The sequence below is a fragment of the Anarhichas minor genome, unplaced genomic scaffold, assembly GCF_050575085.1.
Source record: "Anarhichas minor isolate MPS153535 unplaced genomic scaffold, ASM5057508v1 ptg000025l, whole genome shotgun sequence".
Classification (NCBI taxonomy): Eukaryota; Metazoa; Chordata; class Actinopteri; order Perciformes; family Anarhichadidae; genus Anarhichas; species Anarhichas minor.
The window spans coordinates 4,657,826-4,678,860 of NW_027466471.1; the positions used below are offsets into that span (position 1 = coordinate 4,657,826).

General features: G+C 41.1%; 1 protein-coding gene and 1 long non-coding RNA gene across 2 annotated transcripts in view; one reads left to right on the forward strand and one right to left on the reverse strand.

Moving 5' to 3' along the window:
- Nucleotides 1–4,303: 4,303 nt before the first annotated feature.
- Nucleotides 4,304–21,035, forward strand: part of slc20a2 (solute carrier family 20 member 2) — a 56,922-nt gene continuing 40,190 nt past the window's right edge. The window contains exon 1 of the mRNA XM_076099578.1: nt 4,304–4,493. The gene's annotated coding sequence lies outside the window, so the exon portion shown is untranslated. The remainder of the gene's footprint in view (nt 4,494–21,035) is intronic.
- On the reverse strand, nt 8,338–12,227 carry LOC142957180 (uncharacterized). The gene is made up of 3 exons (XR_012956071.1): nt 11,187–12,227; nt 10,722–10,875; nt 8,338–8,512 (listed from the first exon to the last, which is right to left on the reverse strand). It is a non-coding gene; the product is annotated as an uncharacterized LOC142957180 (long non-coding RNA).

Consider the following 21,035-nt stretch of genomic DNA (forward strand, 5'->3'; position numbering starts at 1 on the left):
CAACATGGGAAGACATGTGAGACAAGCCTGTCTCCTGCAGATTACATTCATAAGAGACAGGTGCTTGTTGGATGCCTGGGTTGGGTGCACAAAGCACACAACTTTGACTGGAATTTATATCCATAAGTCAGTGTTTACTTTTTCCGATATCTAATCAAGACCACGATCTTTTCCCCATCCTGAGCTTAAACATTAAAAACCATAAAGTAATTATTGTAATCAGTGTTTCATATGTTCAATGTCAACTTTGTAAAGAAGGTGGGCAGAAGATAGGAGGTTTTGCAGCATGAGCTAACCTGCAGGAGGACGTGGTTTTCTCACATGGGAAATAAATACACATTTTGCATAAATGTCTGATAACCACATATGCCTACACACTATATGAATCATCACTTATGAAATGCCTTTTTACAGTGGGTGATAACCCACATTTATTCTACATGTGAATTCCACACGAGGGCTTACATTTCTCATGTGAAAATCTGCTGTGCCTGCATGTGTCATGTTAGCTTACCATGAGCGAAATGCCCAATCGGCTATACACTGTGTTCGTTGGCGGTTGTGTGAGCCAGCAAACTAACACGAACCATCTGTATTGTTCATTCACCGGTGTAAGCGATGGAAAGTAGCGCTATGCTAACCTTTTCGAGTAGGGACTCTCTAGCTCGCAGCGCTGTGGGTTATGTAAATTAGATTCCAGAATATTGTTGTTACAAAAGTTCAAGAAAAGAGAGCCAGGAACATTTCTAAAAAAAAATAAAAAAGAAGCAGAAAAGTCAACTTAAATGCATCACACACAACTTCTAAAATGTAAAGTACATATTGACGTATGAACACCTGTAAAAACATGCACATGTCACATAATTCTCAAGAATGACGTGAAAGCAAGTTGTTGATTTTATCAACCTGACAAGTTCAGAATAAAGGTTTTGTTTGAGCGGTGGGAGTGCATTCAGAAAATGTGGTAAACACCGCGCCCAACCAGGCCTGCCCGAACACGAGACTAATACAGAATGTACTCATTATTCTGTGGGACAAAAGCTAAGCTGCAGTTTACCTAATTAATGGCTTTTACATACTGTTTGCCAATGCATAGGCTCATTGCGTAAGTCCAACAAAAAAGTACATTTGACTGTCAGTGAGAACATTGCTGCGACCTGCTGCAAAACAGCAATATTTTTCTGATCCACTTGTTTATTATAATAACACAGACTGTACAGGTTGGCCCAGTTGCCCACCAGGAATCACCACGGTATGAGAAGACTCCTGGAAAGCAAGAAACAAAGATCAATTTCCTGTAAACGTGATGAAATTGTGATATTTGTGTGACTGTGACTGACGGGGCAAGATGTCGAGCCCTTCAGTGTTCGGTCGACAAGTGCTGCTGATGATAAAAATTGACAAGCTTCTGAACCGGAAGCAAATTATTTGCGTAAAAATGTGATCGTTAAATCACAGATGAGAGATCTGAGAAACCTCCGTTCCATTTGACAAATCTTTTCTACAAGTAGTCCCGCCATCTTTAATTAGAATTTGATCCAACCGTCTGTAACCAAGCCCCAGCAATCCTCATTTTCGGCTTTGGTCATGTCCAAATTTAAACCAACTCTGGGCTTTTCAAAAACCTTTCTGTCCATATATGCAATTTTAAGTTACTTGTACAATTCTTTACTCGATTATCTCCATTTTATGCTATAGCTATAGGTACTTTTGCAGATTTAGATGATTTATACAAAATATAAATTATCTAATAGATTAAGATATACTTTTAGGTTAAATTACCGAGAAGTATATAAATTAATTTAAATTGGTCAACACTTCCTCATCCTATGATTTCGTACGAAAAAGTTCCTCTCGTTATTTGCGTGTTTTCCAACAAAAGTCCAGCAAATGGTGTCAAGTTCTGCTCGTTAGGTGCATACGGTCTTTTCAAAATACACTGCCATCTGCACAGGAAACAGGTAAGTTAGGTTTAGGCAACAAAACTAATTGGTTAGGTTTAGGAAAAGATAGTTGTTTGGGGTAAAACAACTACGGAAGTGCCGTTACTGAAGTACGCAAGTTATGTTACAAATACATCAATGTTGACTTCTCTTTTCGCACGGGAAGGGAACAGCTGTCTCCTGAGTTAAAGTCTGAAGTTATTTGGACCCGCCTGCCCCGTGTGGGCTTTTGTGATCTTTATACGTTAAAACCTTTTAAGTATAATTTTGGTGCTGATACTTGTGTACTTTTACTAGAAGTTTGAATGCAGGACTTTTACTTGCCACTAAGTACTTTTATACTATAGTATTGCTGCTTATACTTCATTAAAAGATCTGAATACTTCTGCCACTCCTGGTGATAGCTCATCTATAAAGTTGGAAGAGCTTAAATACACCCGGGTCTTGATTAATAAATTACCATGATAAAGTATGGCATCAGTTCCTGCACTATGAAGACTATGAATAGAAATCTAGAGCTTAACGCCTGTAACTGATAACCACAATGTTGTACAATCATAGAGTATTTTATCAATCTCAAGATTATTATGGCTCTCAGACATTTTCTTAGTTTTGTTTCCTGCTTGTGAGTGTTGGCCGGTCCGTCAGGGGATGGAGTGGGTGAGATGTAGGAACTCAATAATGATTGAAAAAAAACAATAATAACATTTGAATACACAAATTGCTGTATGATCACTGGGGTGACAGGCTAAATACTTTTTGGTGTTGTCTTGTAAAATGTTGCGGCTGTGGCCTCGTGTAGGTTGAGAGAGTTCCATGGCTGTGAGGTCCGACGTGGAATAATAATGAGGTAGGCCCAGCTAGGCGTGGGTGGAAATCTGTATGGAGAGACAGTGAGAGTCAGTTGTTCCACACAAACACCAGCTGAAGGCTGCAGTCATGTCTCAACAAGCATTTATAGAAGTCATAAGGGAAATTATTTCTTAGATCCCACCAGTAATAATGACATGGTGAGGGATTTATCCTTTTAAAACTTGAAGCTGTTTCAAGGTTACATGTGTTAGTTAATTAAGTGGAGACACTACAGGTGAATAGGATAAGTATGTATCTTGTTTTTTAAAATGTTTTTTTTTTGGTATTTTGGTTGGAGTCAGTTTTAAAATGCTTGTATTATTTTGTTGACATATTAGAGTCAAAGTTGTAGTTACTGAGGGAATGTTGTATATCTCTTTGTATCACTCAATAAATGAGAAAATACTATCAACAGCCATAAATTAATTAAATAAGTTTGCTATGTTTTTAGGAAAAAAATGTTGTATAAATCAGGAATGAATGATGTATGAACAAACCCGTCTGTGAAAACCTTCAGAATATAGAGAGGAATGAAACTGGAACGTGTGGTGGATGTAAGAGCTACTGAAGTGGAGATTTATGGATCAACAATCTGGACAAAAACAGCCTTAAAAGATACATTTTGTAAAATACATACAAATTAATAGGGTAAGAAATAATTAGGAAAGGATATCACCATGAAACTTCCACAGTTGATTACTGACATAAAGACAATATTTGTTGTATTACAATTCTGAAATATTATATTTACATATTCAAATGAGGCATTATCTAATGGTAACGTTTGGTGAATTTAGGAGAAATCTACCGACACAAATAGACAGAGCAGTACAATTAACGGATAAATGTATATTTTAGATTTTCTACGTTTAACTCCCACCCTCGAGTCTGGTTTGATCACCCTCCAAACGACCCCCCTCCTCCTCCTCCTCCTCCTCCTCCTTTCTCTCTCTCTCCCTCCCTCGGTTGTTGACTGGTTGGGCCGGTTACGTAACACATATATGCCTTACGCACGTGGCCACAGCAATAATAGCTGGCGATATTCTTGACGGATTAAACATTACCATCGAGCCAGTAGTGATCGTGACATTCACACGCACACCGCATTTTGGCACCGAGGCGTAACGAATAATGGTGAGGTCAAGAGAGAGAGTCTGGTCAAACAACAGAGTGGGTCTATGCCATTCAAAATGATTATTATTATTATTCCTGCCGTTAAAGAAGACGATGGTCATATATGGTGACCACTTCGATATATTCTGAATAATAATAATAAGATTTGACCTGAATGCAGATGTATTTGTTCATTAAGGGACATCCCTTAACACGTTAATGGTATTAAGCGTATTACCCCCCCCCCCCCCCCCCCCACATGGTGTCACCATGCCCTCAACAGATTGACCACTACCCCTCCCCTCTCTGAGACGGCGGCTCGATCCCTAAAAGCCCGGATGAGAGCAGCAGGCGACGTTCAAGGCAACATGGTCGCGTGAGTCGAGGACAACCATTCCATTCCATTCCTGGTGGTGGTGGTGGTGGAGGGGGAGAACGACGACAGCCACTGCTGGAATCTGTGACATTTTCGACGCGACCCACGGAGAGCGGTTCTGGGAAAAAATACACAGGCAGCGATAGAGGCGTGGAGGCGGAGAGGAACGGCACGTTTCTCCCCCCTTTTTGCGGTGTCCTATTTCGTTGGTAAGTACATTTTGTCTGGCAAAAAAAAAACACAACCGCTGCCCCTGTGCCCCCCCCCCCTCTCGATGGGGTTCTACCTTGTTTAGCCACTTTGCTCACGCATTTCTTTGTGGTGAGCGTGTCTGCGTGCGGCGTTTGAGGGAGGAGGAACGGGGCCTTGGTGAGTGTGAACACAGCGTTAAAACAGAAATGCCCGTGTGTGTTTTAAGTCGGCTGCTGCGGCTCGCAGCCACGCAGTTTAAACTTGTGCTCGCGTAGCTTTCGACGGACAACGGAGCCTGTAAATGTTGTATTTCGCCACAAGTGGCTACATTGTCGTCTTCGCGTGCTCGAGACGTTGTTGCCACTGGTCAAACGAAACGAGTGAATGGAGCCGCTACACGTGTGTGTGTGTGTGTGTGTGTGTGTGTGTGTGTGTGTGTGTGTGTGTGTGTGTGTGTGTGTGTGAGTGACTCCACATCCGATAGAGTAGCACCAGTATATAGAGACACTGGTCTGTCTACCGGTCTGAACTAGAGTGGGAAACTTAGGAACGATGTGTATTCAGATCGTTTACTAAAGTATAAGTACATGTACCACACTGTAAAATGTTCTGCGTTGAAAATGTTACCGAAGTGTGTAGGTGTTCTTAGCAAAATGCTCTTAAAAATATCAGAAGAACTCCATGCAGAACAAGGCCCACTGTGAGTGCAATGCTTTTACATATTTTATTATTGGGTTGTTATTATGCATTAATGTGTCAGCAGCAGCTAATCTACTACCACCCACTACTTTACTGTCAGGTAATTCAATCTATAACAATATATATATATTTAAATGTAAAATCTTAATTTGTAAAATAACTACCCATGCTTTCAAATACATGTAGTGCAGTGAAAAGTACAATAGTAACCTCAAAAATGTAGTGGAGTAGAAGTATAAAGTAGCATGACAGGGAAATACTCAAAGTAAAGTACAAGTATCATACATCAAGTTTGTACTTGGTACAGTACTGAAGTAAAAGTCCGTGCTGTAATGCAGATGCTACAATATTTAGCTATAGAGTGTTCTAACTCAACTACAACAGTATTTATTGTTTGCCCGTTGTTATGAATTGCATCATATTGTCACGTGTTCCTGTTATTCTGTCGGCTCCCTCTTATTCCAATTACAACATGTCACATTCAATCTTTTTCTTCTTTTATATTTCACATGCCCCCCCCCCCACTAAACCTGCTTTATCCTATGGCCTACATAGGCAGTGGAAGCACATAGCGCTCAAGTTAATGATTAATCTGCTACTTACGATAAGAAAGAGCGAGAAGAATGCCGGGGGTATGCCACAACCTCCCATGTTTTTTCTCCTAGTTCTCTCATAAAAGCTGAGAAAATTTGAGTTTTTTTTTTTTTTTTTAAATATACAAAGCAAGGGCTCGTAAAGTTGAGAAGAACCACATGCACTGATTGCTGTATCTTGTCTAGCCATAAAGGTTATAGGACAGATATGAAATCGTTATTGCGATAAGTTATGCCGATTAATGACTTCCACTCTTTTTTTGTGCTCCATGTGAGCACATGAGTGACCGGTCTGGGGCTTTTTTGTTGACAACCTCCTTACGATAAGGACCGTGACGCCAGCCTCTCCCCTCTCCATTATTTGCAAAACAATCCCAGCTATCTGTGAATAAGTAATTATGAAAACGGCACTGGACTTTATTTGCAGCTCCTCGCGCCCTTATCTCGTGTTTACGCGTCAGACGCAACGATTGTAGAACGGGGATTTATACAAATTCAAAGTTCTTGCACCCACACAGTCTAATCTGCTGTTTTGCATTCGCTTTGGAAGAGACGGAAAAAACTAAAATTACATTTTCAAATGAGTCTTATTGACATTTTTCTATGACTACCATGTGGAATTAAGTTGACAGGATCCATTTCTATTCTGACTGTACTTTGACCTGCCCTTTAGTGAAACAAAAAAGCAAAAAAAAGAGGCAGAGTGATTCACACTAAATTGGCAGTTCCGCGGCGACAGGGTGCAGCGTCAATAGACTCTCTTTTAAATCCCAAATGCCTCATAGCAGACACACCGAGTCAGTGCACATTTCAAACAGCAGTCAAGTCTGGCGGCTTAAGCTCGTGTGTTTTTCGAAGTCATGGGAGGTATGTGTGTACGTTGTGTAATGAATGTTTTCATGTTCAACACCATGCCCAGAGAGCAGAGTCGGACCAGTTTTTTACGGAGGTGTGCTTTCGTCGCGTACCGGTGCACTGTAAGAAACGTACTGTGAAATTCACAGTTATTAACTGGCAGCAATTGACAAGTTACTTACTGTAAAAAAAAACACAGTAACTAACTGGCAGCAATTGACAAGTAACTTACTGTGAAAATAATCACAGTAACTTACTGTGAAAATGAATCACAGTAACTAACTGGCAGCAATTGACAAGTAACTTACTGTGAAAATAATCACAGTAACTAACTGTGAAAAATAATCACAGTAACTAACTGGCAGCAATTGACAAGTAACTTACTGTGAAAATTAATCACAGTAACCAACTGTGAAAAATAATCACAGTAACTAACTGGCAGCAATTGACAAGTAACTTACTGTAAAAATTAATCACAGTAACTAACTGGCAGCAATTGACCAGTAACTTACTGTGAAAATAATCACAGTAATTGTTACCATGTATTGTATTTTTTAATACAGTAGCAGTTTTATATTGTGAAATCAAACAAAGTAACTAAAGTATTTACTGTATTTTTAATTACAGTAGTAGTGTTATAACCGTAATATAAAGAACAGTAATCTCCAAGTATTGTAATTATTTTGACGGTTATAGTGTTTAAACTGTAAAATAAAACACAGTAATATCAAAGTACTGTTTTTTTTACGGTAATACTGTTTAAGCTGTAAAATATAAAATAGAATGTTGTATTTGTAAGTTACAGTATCTTAATGGCGTAATTTACATATTACCAGTATTCTGCTGTTAAAATAAAATACACCCATTTTTAAGCTTCAACAATAACTGTGGGGAGACAGCAAACAATACATTTTTAACAATTTATTCTTAATTGTTGAACAGATAACATTATTCTTGTGCTTGCGAGTATACCATGGCTTCAACAAACAATGCACTAGGAATTTTGTTTTCTTTTGATAACCCAATGACAATTATCTTCTTCTGAAATGTGCATAACTGACAAGAGCTGTAATCTCTAAACATTTACAATCACAAAACAATGGATATTAATATCCAAAAACATGAATATTGCAACATTTGAAACCGTGGCGATAACAAAAACACAAAAATATGAGGCCTTTTCTTCTGCCAATTTTAGATATGTTCTGTTATTGAAAAGGCACCATTTGGTAAATATATTACACACATTATTCTTGCATAAAACACATTTTAAAAAACTTTGAATACACAAAACCAAATGCAAAAATGGTGCCAAACTAATTCATTCCCCTGAAATCCACCGATCTTACTAAACATTAAGAGTGTAGAGGAATTGCCACAGTAAGAAGGGGCCAATAAACCAAGTGCTGTGACAGTTAACATGTACTCTACAGGAGGAATTTGAGGTAGACAGCTTAAAAAGTAACTCTAGCTGTCTCTCAACTTTTAAGTATTAAATCTCTTTTTGAGAGCTTTTGTGCATTTACTTCTGGGTAGATATAATACACAAATATCACACAAAAAAGTATTACATCTCCATGAAAACCTTAATGCTAACTGCAAAAACAGTGTACTATACACATTAGTATACAGTGCAGTTCATACTTAACAATTGGTATATTTTATGGAAATTGAACCAATCATATGCATCAGTGACAGTTCCATTTAAAACAATGATAGTAACATCTTAATAATACTGTTTTCCCTTTACATACAAAGAGAGCTCACCCTGTTCCACGGACGAACTGAGGTGACTTCACTGAGCAAAGTAGTCTGTGGCTCCTTGCCTCTTAGTGAGTCCATCACTATTCAGTCCATCAGCTCCACAGTGCAAAATGAATAGCAGATCCCTGAAAAAACAACAAACAATAGCAAATAAGAAATTAACTTCATTTGAGTGGATGAAGCAGGGATTAAGGAATATTATTTGACCTGTGGGAGATCAATGTCCCACATATATCTTTAGTGGTGTGAAGGCAATCTGGCATTCATGGGGTGGAGTCACCAGTGTGGGGACAGGTGTATATATTTTTTTGTTGTGGCGTGGGGGGGGTTACATACACCTAGGTTACAGTCGGCCCTTTCCAGCAAACTGATGCCTGAACTGTATTATAAACAAGGTTTTGCTACCAGGCGAGCAATGTCCATTCCAACCACATCTACTGGCATAAAAACAGGAAGTCAGTGGTAAAGTAGTAAAGCCTGCATCTTGCTTGACTTGATTGGCTGCCTCTGTCAATTGTGACATTGACAAGCAGTGCGACTCCGCACCTGGTGCTGAAAAGTTGAGAATATTTTATCTAAGGTGCGCACGGTGTATGAAAGGAATGCAATGATTTTGCAGGTGACGCGTCTTGGTGTAGTCAGTATGAAAATTGGAGGTTTAGTAAAACTCACATACTGTTGTGAGGAGGAACTCTGCTTTGTCTGTGTGCATGCCTGTTCTCTCACTGCCACCAGTTCATCAGTTCTAAGTTATCTAAATATTTTAAGTTGAAGTTCGCTCAGACACACACGGATAAAATAACACGGAAGAAAAAAACGAGGCCACATCATCTTTTATCTGTAGAGCTAAAATCAGTAAGCCACGCTTGCTCTGGTTACTGATATGCTACACGTATATATGCAGATTTACAGTGCATATAAACCTGTTGACACAGTTAGCGCAGATGAGTTCAATAGTATATGGCATCAGAAAAAGCCACATTCTGACAGATTAACTTCCAGCGTGCAATAGTAATAAAACTCAATTCAGAGTTTATGAGTGTTATTTTACAGATTTCTTAAATTTTACTGTTGTTGGACAGAGTTTAACATATGTAATGGGCACTTAGTGGTGGTAATGTTTACGATTACTTACTTACATTCAATTGTTTGTTTTTGCTGTTGCATGCTGGGAAATCTAGCAGATACAATATAAAACTTTTAATCTTACACAATACTCCATTCAATTCTATGCCATTAGACAATATACATGTGTATATATATACGTATATTTTTTTTTTTTTTAAATATCTATTCAAATTACTTTATAAAATCGGTCTAAATGATCAGATACAGTTCCTTTTTCCACGCTCATATGCAACAAAAAGTCTAATCTTTTATTCACAAATTATTTCTGTTCTGTGTGGAGCAAGGTTGTAATAGTTTTTAAATTAAGTATATTTTATATTAGTTTTGACTTTTCAATTTCATAGTTTTAGTTAGCATTCAGAGTATTTGCTGGTTTTAGCTTAGTTTCAGTTTGTCAGAAATGAATAGTTTTAGTTTTTGCATTTAGTTGTTATAGTTTGTTTTTGTTTGGGCTAGGTATAATGTCTCTACATACAAAATACATGGTAAAAAAAACTGTATGAATGGCCATAATTTTGAAATATTTTGATTTGGGAATAAACTTGTGTATTTTCAGAACCACACTCGGAAGAAAACCAACTGGCAATTTCAATCCTACCCCAGCTGGTCAACATCAGACCTGAATAGATCTGTTAAATGTAATTTGTTCTACTAAATCATATTGTTGTTAAATTCTAGACTGCATGTGCACTAGACTGCATGTGAAAAACAAGAGGGATTTATTGTGAAAGCAATTTGCAGCATCCCGTGGAATGTCATGTCTGTTTAGTTGATGGAAATTCCTGTCGTCTCCTTTTTTATCTGAAGTGATATATTAGCAGTAAAAGTTTTACGTCCATTTTATATTATTTTTGTTGAATGCCAGATTGCGTTTATACCATTAATAGCCACATATTGGTCTTTTTTGTGACTAGAAGGGCAGAAAACAGACATCTATGCCTGCACACGGTTCAAAATATCCCGTTTGAAATTGACATTACATGACAATGACTATTTCTTCAGTGGAAATTAGTTCCATTGAAAACTGTCCAATGTGTGTTCTGGATATATTATTTAAAGTATCAAGGACACATTGAAAGCAGATTTAACTTTAACATTATCTAAGAGACTAATATTTCAAAACTTTGACAAATAAAAACCAAACCTTCATGGATAAATACCACAAGAGGGAACTCTTTAAAGGCCATGTTATTATAAGAGCCTCACCTCCATCTGGTTATTCTGCCAGTCAAATGCAGTGAAGTCCCTCATGAAGGATTTGACGCATTGGTTCATATCTGATGTCTTGCGCTTTACTGGTCTTCCACTTTCCATTCTTTTCTTGACCTTGGCACTGCATTTGCTGGAGTCTGGATTTACCCTGACAAGGAACCCAATACAAATGAAAGTTAATATTTAGAACCACCAAGCTCATCAGTCTTTTCAGGGCATATCAACAAGGTCATACAACGATCAAACTCTTTTTAGATAATAATTGGGCAAACGGTTTTTACAGCAAAATCAAATAGATGCTGATTGTAAGAAGTCCTATTCTTGTATTGTCCGCAAATGCCACCTAAATGCAAGTATGGTGATTTTTACCTGGTCAATGCTACAAGCAGACTTTAATGGAGAAATGCAGGTAATGCAAATGCAAAGAAACGTGATGTACATAAGAATTTATAACAATACCTTTGTATACGTTGTGGCTGCTTCCACCTGATACTCAAGGGCCAGGGCAGTTGTGAAATCTGGCATGGGAGGTAAATATGTGATTACCACACGGCCTTCTATGGACAGCATCCACCTGTTGCAGACATACATACAATAAACATGTGCTGTACATGATTTAAAAAGTCCAATCGTGGAAAGTGAGCATATTTGTTTAATCACTCTTATTATAAACTGTAAAATTTACAATCCGTGCCTCTCCACCAAGTCAGAGACGCAAACTTTGACAAGTTTCAGCCTGTTTTTTTCTGTAACAATGGCCTGAGTTTGGAGTTCCTCAAATATTTCAGGAACTTTCTTATTGAGGAGCGGCCTCAATCCATCCTCCACATAGATTTTATATTCATGTGCTTAAAGGTCCTTCGCCCTATAGCCATATAACGGCAGGGAAAGCCCTGCTACAAAGTCAACTGTGATTAAAGAACCTGTTCTAGTCCCTGTTCAAGCCAATTGTAAACAGCTAGCTAATATTAGTTCCATGTAGGTTAATGGCACACTTAGTTTCTTTAACAAATCAAACACAGTTAACCCAAACTTTACATTTAATAACGTTACAGCTTAACCACTTAACGATACTTACTTTTCCTCTGCCCCATCGCTAACACCTGTCTGCTCTAAGCGCATCTAAGTCACTCTATCTACACCTCAACACCCACACACTGACGTTAAAGTTACGCACTTTCGCGCCACTTCTGACGGAACAATGAATTAAATATAACAAAGATAGCTAGCTAGGCTTGACCAACCGAGTGTTTGCTAGCTCACAAATGCTAACATGAACTGACATGACATAACGCTCATCATGATGGCCAGAACATAATTTACCCAGGCAGTTAAAGAAGCTAGCTAACGTTAGCTATCCAATATCAGCTAGCAGAGTCATTCATTCAACGTTAACCACTAGCTTAACTCAGTTCTTCAGCTAACTAGCTGATAGCTAATGTTAGCCAGATGGCTAGATACTGTTGGCAAACTATTTTAAGAGATATAATGTTAACGTTACTCACTTAAATTAATCTTTACCGATATCCAACCAGCTCTGTGTCATCACAGTGTGTGCAGACGTTCGCTCCGTACCGCAGCGCCCGGAGCTCTCTCCCCCCATCAGCCGCACAGGCGGCAAGCGGGCGGGGAGCTCCGAGCGCTGCAGCACGGGGCGAAGATTTTCACATTGCGCCGCTGGACTGCACACACTACGTTACACACACTTCCATTAAAATATGGGGCCACTGTTTTGGTAATATAACCAACGCCAACAACTCACCGCTAGTGTTGGAATGTCCTCCTCTGAGACGTCCATCTTCTTTGGCAGCCAGCAGTGAAAAGAGCAGCTTGACGGTTGCAAGTTGAAACATTTGAAATAGCTCAACCGTGATTGGTCAAGGCAGTCCACTGTTCCCGCTTTACCGAGTCTCAGGAGGATACACGTTTTATATTTGCGTTTATTTGGAAAGCAATAATTTGATTTCAAGTCCATTTTCAGATGACTTATTCATACATTAAATATTTAAAATTGTAGAAAATGAATTGTCAAAAAACACATTTTGCACTCAACAACACACTCATGTGTGGGCTGATCCATTGTCATACTACACGTGTGTCTGTTAAAAGGATACAGAAATGACATAAAATGTGTTAAAGTGCCCTTGACACAGCAGATGTGTGATGTATATTAATTTAGATTCATGTTTTTCTGCTGGATGGCACCATCCCTGAACATGTTCCAGTCTGTATTCCAAACAGTCCTGTAGAGCAGATATAGTTTCATCTAACAGTTGGGAGTGAGGCTGAGGGACAAAAGGGTGTGCTAGCTAGCTAATTTAGTGGTCTGATTAACAGTAAATTCATAAAATGTAGACCCCCATGTTACTATTACTCATTTCAATAATAATAATACTTTTTATTTGTATAGTGCTTTAAAAGGTACTCAAAGACACTTTACATGCTAAAAACAGAAACAATAGAAGCAATTACAATATAAACAAGATAGATAATATAACCGTATCGAACAGCACAAAAACATACATCACTAACTTCACAGGTTAAAAGCAGATTTAAATCGATGAGTTTTAAGTGCAGTTTTGAAAGTGGCGATTGACGGAGAATGTCTGAGGTGCTGGGGGAGGGAGTTCCAGAGGGAGAGGGCAGCAATGGAGAAGGCCCTCTCCCCCGAGGTCCGGTGCTTGGACAAACTAGGGGGGGTAAGGAGGTTGGCGCGGCGTCATGTTGGGAGCGTGTCGATGCAGGAGGTCTGAAAGGAAAGGGTTCAGGGTTATGAAGGGCTTGAGAAGAATCTTGAACTGGATTCTTTTCTGTATGGAGAGCCAGTGGAGGTTTTGAAGGACTGGGGTGATGTGGTCTCTGGTGCGGGAGTGGGAGAGCAGACGTTCAGCTGAGTTCTGGATGTATTGTAGTTTGTTGATGATTCGGGTGAGCCGTACAGGATGCTGTTGCAGTAGTCCAGTCGAGAGGTGATGAAGGCGTGGATGAGTGTTTCAGCAGCTGTTGAGGAGAGGGAGGGCAGAGACGGGCGATGTTTTTGAGATGAAAGAAGGCGTTTTATGGGATGTGATTGACGTGGCGTTAGAAGGAGAGGGTTTGATCAAAAGCAGGGACATCGATGCAGAGAGAGAAGTTGTGGTGGGATTTGTTTAGTGATTTGGGGCCGATGATGAGGATTTCAGATTTGTTGCTGTTGAATTTGAGAAAGTTGGCTGGCATCCAGGTTTTTCTATCTGTGAGGCAGTTGGTGATGGTGGAGTGGGTGATGGGGTGATGGATTTGGTGGAGATTTAGAGCTGGGTGTCCTCAGCATAGCAGTGGAAGTCGAGACCATGGTGGCGTATGATGTCGCCAAGGGGGAGCAGGTAATGAGTATGAGGATGAAGAGTAGGGGACCGAGTACCGAACCTTGGGGGACACCTTGGCCAGGACAGAAAAATGCCGTGACCGGGTCGATTGGCCGCAGGTACTTCTGAGCGAGGCAGCAGAGCGAAGTGGCCGGACGGGGGTGTAGGGCTTGACCATGGGCTGGAGATAGGAAGAAGCTGTTCCTTTCACTGCCCTGTAGGCTAGCACCAGAGTCTTAAACTGGATGCAACCTCTTACAGGGAGCCAGTGTAGAGAATGGAGAAGGGAAGTTGTGTGGGAGAACTTGGGGCGATTGAACACCAGACGAGCTGCAGGTTTCTGGACAAGCTCCAGAGGTCTGATGGCCGACGCCGGGGCTCCGGCAAGTAGTGAGTTGCAGTAGTCCAGGTGGGAGATGACAAGAGCTTGGATGATGAGCACCTGCACCGTCTCATCAGTGAGGAAGGATCGAATCCTCCTGATGTTGTAGAGCAGGAATCTTCAGGAGCGTGTAACCGATGCAATGTTTGCTGAGAACGACAGTTGGTCATCTAGGGTCACACCCAGATTCCTCGCAGTCCGAGTTGGCGTCAACACGTTATCATCAATGGTGATGGACAGGTCTCGGTGAGGGCAACCCCTCCCCGGGAGGAACAGTAGCTCGGTTTTGTCCAGGTTGAGCTTCAGGTGGTGTGTCGCCATCCACTTTGAGATGTCAGCGAAGCACGCAGCAATGCGTGCCTCCACTTGAGTGTCACCGGGGGGAAATGACAAGACCAGCTGGGTCTCATCGGCATAACAATGTTAAGAGAAGTCATGAGAGCGAATAACAGAACCCAGATATGTTGTGTAGAGCGACAAGAGAAGGGGGCCCAGAACTGAACCTTGTGGAACCCCCGTAGTCAGCATGCGTGGTTCCGACACGGCCCCCCTCCATGTCACCTGGTAGGATCAACCTGTCAAGTAGGATGCAAGCAGGGAGAGTGCAGAGCCTGAGGTTGGAGAGAAGGATCTGGTGGTTCACCGTGTCAAACGCCGCAGACAGGTCCAGGAGAATCAGGACAGAGGAGAGAGAATTCACCCTCGCGGCATGAAGCGACTGTCACCGCAAGGAGGGCTGTCTCTGTCGAGTGACCCACCTTGAACCCGGACTGGTGGGGGTCCAAGAGGCTGTTCTGGTGGAGATAGGAAGACAGTTGGTTAAAGACAGCACGTTCAAGTGTTTTGGATACAAAGGGTAAAAGAGAAACCGGTCTGAAGTTCTTGACATCAGAAGGGTCAAGTGATGGTTTCTTCAGAAGAGGGGTGACTCTGGCAGTCTTGAAAACCGTGGGAAAGCATCCTAGCAGGCCGCTAGAAGGCTACCCAGCTTGTTAAGATGAATACCATCGTTCTTAAAAGAGGAAGAGCGGTCCCAAAACAGATTAAAATTGTCAATGAAGCCTACGTTGTGGGTCCTTGACTGGAGTCAAGTGTGGAGGCTGAGGACTCTGCTGAACTGCTGTGATCCACGGCCGAGTGTCGGAGTTGGACCACTGATGAAAGCAGACCGTCCACGGCTGTCTAAAAAGTGTAAAAGATTTAAAAAATCAATCTTATTCAACTCACACTGGTGGAGTCTGAGTTGACCAACTGTGTGATTCCCACATGAACGATCATTTGCCGAATGGTAGATGGGAGTGTATGCAGCAGGCGAGGCAATTTCAACAGGATGTCGGGAGCTGTCGCTCCGGGGAAACAGCGTGTGGCTGCGTTGAAGAAATGGATATTCCTGATTATGGAATCCACGACAATCAGTGCCGTCGGGGAGAAGAGGGGACGAGGAGACAACACAGCGCGTGTAATATGGAGGAGACGAAGATTTAACAAGTGGTGACGGAGTGGACAGGGAAGGACTGAGAAAACGGGGGACAGAAGCTCGCCGCGGTGCTGGTGTAAAGAGCGGTATGGAGCGGCGAGTCCTGGTGCGAGAGGAGGGCTGAGGAATGACTGGCATAGGGATGTCAGGGGACCCGGGGCCGTGGGTCCCGCGAGGCGGCAGGTCGGATGGTGTAGTCAGAGGAGGGAAGTCGTGGAGGGCAAGAATGTCATATTTATTCTCCAGCTGGACATTAAGTCCAGCTAATGGGGTGTAGGAAGTAATGGGGTGTAGGAGAGGAATGTCTCCCTTTCCGGCTGCTGCGAGCACAGACCAGGGACCAGGGCTCGTGATGGGATGGAGTGGAGCTGACCAGGGCTTTAGGCTTAGCTCCGAGCCGTAGCCAGGAAGCCTCAGGGATTTTGACCGGAGGAGGGGCCGCGTCAGCAGGACTGGAAGCGGTGGAATCACATGGTCGCTGGCTGTGTCGGTTTGTGCTGGACCGAAGATGATGGTGTCCATGAGCTTCTCAGCATCCTGGATCCTGTAGAGTGTGGAAATTCTTCCTTCCAGCTCTGTGATTTTATCGATCAGGCGCGCGCAGCTGACACAATTGGATGGACAGGTGAGTGGAGCCATAGTAGATGTGGTGGACAATTGGGCTCCAACCCGCAGCCCACAGCCTTGTCCAGGTATTAGCAACGTAGCTGATTCACAGACGGCCCCGTTTTCAGTTTGCTGATCACTCTGTATCTGTGGTCCCTGTAGCATTAGCTAGCTTCAAAGCCCAAAGCTAAAAACAAGCCGGTAGTAGCCCAGCAGGCTATCCGGTCTGGGGAATGCCAAACCTAAGAGGTATAGTACGTGTTGGCTGACATCGTGCTCCTAGTTCAATACACACGGATCAAAACAGCCAGGATCTCAAAAGTATAGCGCAAGAATGTGGCCAAAACTGGACAAAAATGCCAATTTGTGGAAAAGGGGAGCGGAGAAACAGCTGTGAAATAACTGAAATAAATAAGTGTGGAATTACGAAATAAAATTCCACTGAAATAAATAAGTCATTTGAAAAACATGTATTTATTTATTGAACTATACTGACTATTTTAAATATTTATCATTCCATTTATTTAAATATACAGATATTTATTGCCTCAATTATTTATTTCAAGATTTTTTTCAGTGCCATATTTATTTATTTCAGAGGCATTTTTTTTAATTTAATTTTTATATTGAATTAAATCCATTGCAATGCAGCTATCAGTTACTGTGATTTTTTTACAGAATATTCTCAGTTATTGGGATTTTCTACAACATGTTGATTACTGTGACTTTCTACAGTACTATGATGGGTAATGTGATTTTCTACAGTAGCTTGTTGGTTATTGTGATTTTCTACAGTACTATGTTCGTTACCGTGATTTTCTACAGTACTATGTTCGTTATTGTGATTTTCTACAGTTCTATGTTCGTTATTGTGATTTTTTACACTACTATGTTTGTTACTGTGTTTTTTTTACAGTAGATTGTTAGTTACTGTGAGTTCTACAGTACTCTGTTCATTACTGTGTTTTTTTACAGTAGATTGTTAGTTACTGTGAGTTTTTACAGTACTCTGTTCATTACTGTGAAGATCTACAGTAGATTGTTAGTTACTGTGAGTTCTACAGTACTCTGTTCGTTACTGTGATTTTTACAGTACTATGTTCATTACTGTGATTTTCTACAGTAGATTGTTAGTTACTGTGAGTTCTACAGTACTCTGTTCGTTACTGTGATTTTTTACAGTACTATGTTCATTACTGTGATTTTCTACAGTAGATTGTTAGTTACTGTGAGTTCTACAGTACTCTGTTCGTTACTGTGATTTTTTACAGTAGATTGTTCGTTACTGTGATTTTTTACAGTACTATGTTCATTACTGTGATTTTTTACAGTAGATTGTTCGTTACTGTGATTTTTTACAGTACTATGTTCATTACTGTGATTTTCTACAGTAGATAGTTAGTTACTGTGAGTTCTACAGTACTCTGTTCATTACTGTGATTTTTTACAGTACTATGTTCATTACTGTGATTTTCTACAGTAGATTGTTAGTTACTGTGAGTTCTACAGTACTCTGTTCGTTACTGTGTTTTTTTACAGTAGATTGTTCGTTACTGTGATTTTTTACAGTAGATTGTTCGTTACTGTGATTTTTTACAGTACTTTGTCGGGTACTGTGATTTTCTACAGTACCTTTTTGGTTACTGTGTTTTTATACAGTAAACAAGTTATTACTGTGATTTTCACAGTAAAACTTTGACTACAGTAATATTTGGTTGAATTCACAGTATTTTACTGGGAAATAGTATACAGTAAGTTACTGCTCACATACACAGTAAATTACTGTGGATTTCACAGCCGTTTTTTACAGTGTGGGGTTCTCTTTCTGAGAAACCACTCGACGTCCGCGGCTCTACTTTTAGTTCCAGGTCGATGTTGAAATTCACCTCCGGCCCCTCGCTCCGTGACGAGAATGTGGCGGGTCACGCCACATCGCTGCACAGCCTCCCTCGGTGCAGGTTTTTATTTTTATTTTTTTATCAAAGATATTTATATCCTTTGTTTTCTTTATGAGACAAACACAGTGTAATGTATGATTACAGCCAAATGCGATTGTTTTGCTATTGTAAATTGATTAGTAGATAGAAATAAATCCTATCATATACATTTTTTTATTAATTGTAGTCGCACAAAAATGGCAAAATACTTGCTGTTTCTGCGTTTTCAAGTATGTGGATCTGCTGCCTCTCTTAGTTTCATTTCTTAAATATTTTAGATAAAGCCTGACACTGATACCAAATTTTGATGCCACTATTGATATCTGCCTTTTAGCATGACATGGCCAAACTAAAAATAACCTCGGACATATTTCTGGCATTCTTGCGTGCAATGTCTTGTTACTTATTGTGTGCTTTATCGGCCTCTCTGCAGCAATGGACTGTTTGTCGGACAAACAGATTTTCACAGTTTTGTTGATTTTTATCATGGCCCTTTAGGAGCGCCGGTGTCTGTCCATCCACCACTTTGGTCCAGACTGAAATGCCTCAACAATTATCAGATGGATTAAGAGGACATTTTGTACAGACTTGCGTGATCCCAAGAGGATGACTCTTAATGACTTTGATGATCCCCTGACTTTTCCTGTAGCATACTTATGTTCGGTCTCAGGTTGACCTCTGACATTGGTTGCCGTGATTTGTAGCACCTGTCCCAGTTGGTTTGAATGCCAGTCTGGGGGGGGGGGGCTGCTGTACTTCATCCTGAAGGAGGCAGAGTGCCAGAACGTTGATCTTAATTAGTTTCCCCGTTATTTCTTTAGCCCTCTAGCGCCACAATGAGGTTTGACATTTGTGGTTTTAAGTGAAATATTTTCACAACTGTTGGATAGATTACCTTGAAACATGATAACGATGTTTTTGTGTCCCTCGGGATGGATTGCAAAAACGTACTGATCCATTAACTTTTCCCTGTAGCACCATCATCAAGTCCAAACTTTAAATTTGTCCAAGATCTACGTTTATGACCAAATACCTCCGAAACCAATGACATCCCCATCATCCTCAGTTGTAGTTAGAGGTTATCGTTAAAGGCAAACATGCCAACATGCTAAAGTAAGATGCGTTATCATTTAGCTCAAAGTACCACTGTGCAGAAGCACAGTCTCACAGAGCTGATTAATCATTAATATAAATAATTGATGGTTGCTGCCCCACAGGGTAACATAAAAGCTGCTGGCACAGCTGATTGACGCATTTTTTTTACGGATTGTTTTTAAGTTGTACAATATATACATTTTTATAATCACAGTCCGCTCTCAGGGTTTAGAAGCAAGTCCACATTTTCCAAGAAGACGTGACCTTGATCTCACGGCTCGACACGAGACGTGGGAAAAAGGCGACGTATGGAAAATGCACCGAAGTCGCTTCTGGTTTCCATGACGGTAGGGGCCCCGCTGTGCAGGTTGGCCCCCTTCTGCCGTGGGCGTAGAGGCAGTTGGGGCCGGCAGCGTCGCAGCCGGAGAACAGTCTGTCTCTCTGATCGTGGCACAATCACACTGTTATGCCTGAGCCCTCCTTCGCCATGACAACATCACATGATAGCACAGGGGGAGTGGGATGCTTCATGTCGTGTGTGTGTGTGTGTGTGTGTGTGTGTCTGCTTGTAAACAGCATTGCTCAATCCATGTTATCGCCTTAAAAAAAACTGGTTATGCATGTCGTCGATCAAGTGGAGCTGATAACGCGTCTTTTTATTTTTTTATTATTTAGAAAGGTCACAACGACAACGCTGGACAGAAGGGAGCAGGGAGGATTGTTGTGGTTAAAGGAGGAAGAGCGCACATTAAGCAAGTTGATGATGGAGAAAGACACTGAAAACAAACTTCAGAGCAGCAGCTTTTCTCATGATGAATTAATTCCAGCATTGCTTCAGGGTCAGGGCACCATTAAAAAAAAATCCAAACCATCTCGGCTCTTAATTAGACTACTTTTACAACCACTGATCCAGTTTAAGTCCCAGTGTTTAACCAGATCTAAGTTGCCTGGACGCAAAAAAAATCCTGCATTTAAACACTTAGATATTTGCGGTCTGCACACATGTATGTGTATGCCGCTGGTTTCAGGGAACTCCTGTCTCGTGGCAACCGTACGAGACACGATCAAATTGCCGGCTCGCATTCTTCTCCGACCCCAAAGTGAGCCTTAATAGCTCGTAATGCTCCGATTCTTCGCCGGCATTCGGTCCTCGCAGAACGATTGCGGTATTCCTTGAAGGTTTCTGCTGTCTTCTTGAGAAATATCAGCGTTAACAGTTAGCGTCGACTCAGTTATTGAATCTCGCCGGCGGCTACAGGCTTCCCGGTAGCCCCCCGTCTCGGTTGCTTTGAAGCAAGAGACCCCTAGCTTGAATCGGGGAGGCCGACGCAAATAAGAAAAACCTCCTATTCTTTCAGTTCCGGCCTCCTGAAAAAACCTCTAGATTGTCCCCGTAAAAAGTGAACTTGCATGTAAACAATTAGCCATTTATTACCACCAGGTAGCGTGTGACTGCTGATGCTA